Genomic DNA, 3,722 nt, shown 5'->3' with positions numbered 1-3,722 from the left:
TTTACATATCTGCCACTGTGGAGGAGAATCCGTATAGGTGTTCGAGTGTTCGAACCGTATTGCGCAAGAAATGGTACGGAAACCCCGTATTTACATATCTGCCACTGTGCAGGACAATCCGTATAGGTGTTCGAGTGTTCGAACCGTAATGCGCAAGAAATTGTACGGAAACCCCGTATTTACATATCTGCCATTGTGCAGGAAAATCCGTATAGGTGTTCGAGTGTTAGAACCGTAATGCGTAAGAAATGGTATGTAAACCCCGTATTTACATATCTGCCACTGTGCAGGAGAATCCGTATAGGTGTTCGAGTGTTAGAACCGTAATGCGCACGAAATGGTATGTAAACCCCGTATTTACATATCTGCCACTGTGGAGGAGAATCCGTATAGGTGTTCGAGTGTTCGAACCGTATTGCGCAAGAAATGGTATGTAAACCCCGTATTTACACATCTGCCTCTGTGCAGGAGAATCCGTATAGGTGTTCGAGTGTTCGAACCGTATTGCGCAAGAAATGGTACGGAAACCCCGTATTTACATATCTGCCACTGTGCAGGAGAATCCGTACAGGTGTTCGAGTGTTCGAACCGTAATGCGCAAGAAATGGTATGTAAACCCCGTATTTACATATCTGCCACTGTGCAGGAGAATCCGTATAGGTGTTCGAGTGTTCGAACCGTAATGCGCAAGAAATGGTATGTAAACCCCGTATTTACATATCTGCCACTGTGCAGGAGAATCCGTATAGGTGTTCGAGTGTTCGAACCGTAATGTGCGAGAAATGGTCCCGAAACCCCGTATTTACATATCTGCCACTGTGCAGGAGAATCCGTATAGGTGTTCGAGTGTTCGAACCGTAATGCGCCAGAAATGGTATGTAAACCCCGTATTTACATATCTGCCACTGTGCAGGAGAATCCGTATAGGTGTTCGAGTGTTAGAACCGTAATGCGCAAGAAATGGTATGTAAACCCCGTATTTACATATCTGCCACTGTGCAGGAGAATCCGTATAGGTGTTCGAGTGTTCGAACCGTATTGCGCAAGAAATGGTACGGAAACCCCGTATTTACATATCTGCCACTGTGCAGGAGAATCCGTATAGGTGTTCGAGTGTTCGAACCGTAATGCGCAAGAAATGGTACGGAAACCCCGTATTTACATATCTGCCACTGTGCAGGAGAATCCGTATAGGTGTTCGAGTGTTCGAACCGTAATGCGCAAGAAATTGTACGGAAACCCCGTATTTACATATCTGCCATTGTGCAGGAGAATCCGTATAGGTGTTCGAGTGTTAGAACCGTAATGCGTAAGAAATGGTATGTAAACCCCGTATTTACATATCTGCCACTGTGCAGGAGAATCCGTATAGGTGTTCGAGTGTTAGAACCGTAATGCGCACGAAATGGTATGTAAACCCCGTATTTACATATCTGCCACTGTGGAGGAGAATCCGTATAGGTGTTCGAGTGTTCGAACCGTATTGCGCAAGAAATGGTATGTAAACCCCGTATTTACATATCTGCCTCTGTGCAGGAGAATCCGTATAGGTGTTCGAGTGTTCGAACCGTATTGCGCAAGAAATGGTACGGAAACCCCGTATTTACATATCTGCCACTGTGCAGGAGAATCCGTATAGGTGTTCGAGTGTTCGAATCGTAATGCGCAAGAAATGGTATGTAAACCCCGTATTTACATATCTGCCACTGTGCAGGAGAATCCGTATAGGTGTTCGAGTGTTCGAACCGTAATGCGCAAGAAATGGTATGTAAACCCCGTATTTACATATCTGCCACTGTGCAGGAGAATCCGTATAGGTGTTCGAGTGTTCGAACCGTAATGTGCGAGAAATGGTCCCGAAACCCCGTATTTACATATCTGCCACTGTGCAGGAGAATCCGTATAGGTGTTCGAGTGTTCGAACCGTAATGCGCCAGAAATGGTATGTAAACCCCGTATTTACATATCTGCCACTGTGCAGGAGAATCCGTATAGGTGTTCGAGTGTTAGAACCGTAATGCGCAAGAAATGGTATGTAAACCCCGTATTTACATATCTGCCACTGTGCAGGAGAATCCGTATAGGTGTTCGAGTGTTCGAACCGTATTGCGCAAGAAATGGTACGGAAACCCCGTATTTACATATCTGCCACTGTGCAGGAGAATCCGTATAGGTGTTCGAGTGTTAAAACCGTAATGCGCAAGAAATGGTACGGAAACCCCGTATTTACATATCTGCCACTGTGCAGGAGAATCCGTATAGGTGTTCGAGTGTTAGAACCGTAATGCGCAAGAAATGGTATGTAAACCCCGTATTTACATATCTGCCACTGTGCAGGAGAATCCGTATAGGTGTTCGAGTGTTCGAACCGTATTGCGCAAGAAATGGTACGGAAACCCCGTATTTACATATCTGCCACTGTGCAGGAGAATCCGTATAGGTGTTCGAGTGTTCGAACCGTAATGCGCAAGAAATGGTACGGAAACCCCGTATTTACATATCTGCCACTGTGCAGGAGAATCCGTATAGGTGTTCGAGTGTTCGAACCGTAATGCGCAAGAAATTGTACGGAAACCCCGTATTTACATATCTGCCATTGTGCAGGAGAATCCGTATAGGTGTTCGAGTGTTAGAACCGTAATGCGTAAGAAATGGTATGTAAACCCCGTATTTACATATCTGCCACTGTGCAGGAGAATCCGTATAGGTGTTCGAGTGTTAGAACCGTAATGCGTAAGAAATGGTATGTAAACCCCGTATTTACATATCTGCCACTGTGCAGGAGAATCCGTATAGGTGTTCGAGTGTTAGAACCGTAATGCGCACGAAATGGTATGTAAACCCCGTATTTACATATCTGCCACTGTGCAGGAGAATCCGTATAGGTGTTCGAGTGTTAAAACCGTAATGCGCAAGAAATGGTACGGAAACCCCGTATTTACATATCTGCCACTGTGCAGGAGAATCCGTATAGGTGTTCGAGTGTTAGAACTGTAATGCGCAAGAAATGGTACGAAAACCCCGTATTTACATATCTGCCACTGTGCAGGAGAATCCGTATAGGTGTTCGAGTGTTCGAACCGTAATGCGCAAGAAATGGTATGTAAACCCCGTATTTACATATCTGCCACTGTGCAGGAGAATCCGTATAGGTGTTCGAGTGTTCGAACCGTAATGTGGGAGAAATGGTCCCGAAACCCCGTATTTACATATCTGCCACTGTGCAGGAGAATCCGTATAGGTGTTCGAGTGTTCGAACCGTAATGCGCAAGAAATGGTATGTAAACCCCGTATTTACATATTTGCCACTGTGCAGGAGAATCCGTATAGGTGTTCGAGTGTTCGAACCGTAATGCGCAAGAAATGGTACGGAAACCCCGTATTTACATATCTGCCACTGTGCAGGAGAATCCGTATAGGTGTTCGAGTGTTCGAACCGTAATGCGCAAGAAATGGTACGGAAACCCCGTATTTACATATCTGCCACTGTGCAGGAGAATCCGTATAGGTGTTCGAGTGTTCGAACCGTAATGCGCAAGAAATGGTACGGAAACCCCGTATTTACATATCTGCCACTGTGCAGGAGAATCCGTATAGGTGTTCGAGTGTTCGAACCGTAATGCGCAAGAAATTGTACGGAAACCCCGTATTTACATATCTGCCATTGTGCAGGAGAATCCGTATAGGTGTTCGAGTGTTCGAACCGTATTGCGCAAGAAATG

Source organism: Camellia sinensis, chromosome 12 (genome assembly GCF_055761805.1).
Source record: "Camellia sinensis isolate YWXY chromosome 12, ASM5576180v1, whole genome shotgun sequence".
In the NCBI taxonomy this organism is placed as follows: Eukaryota; Viridiplantae; Streptophyta; class Magnoliopsida; order Ericales; family Theaceae; genus Camellia; species Camellia sinensis.
Note: the sequence above shows the minus strand (reverse complement) of the source record.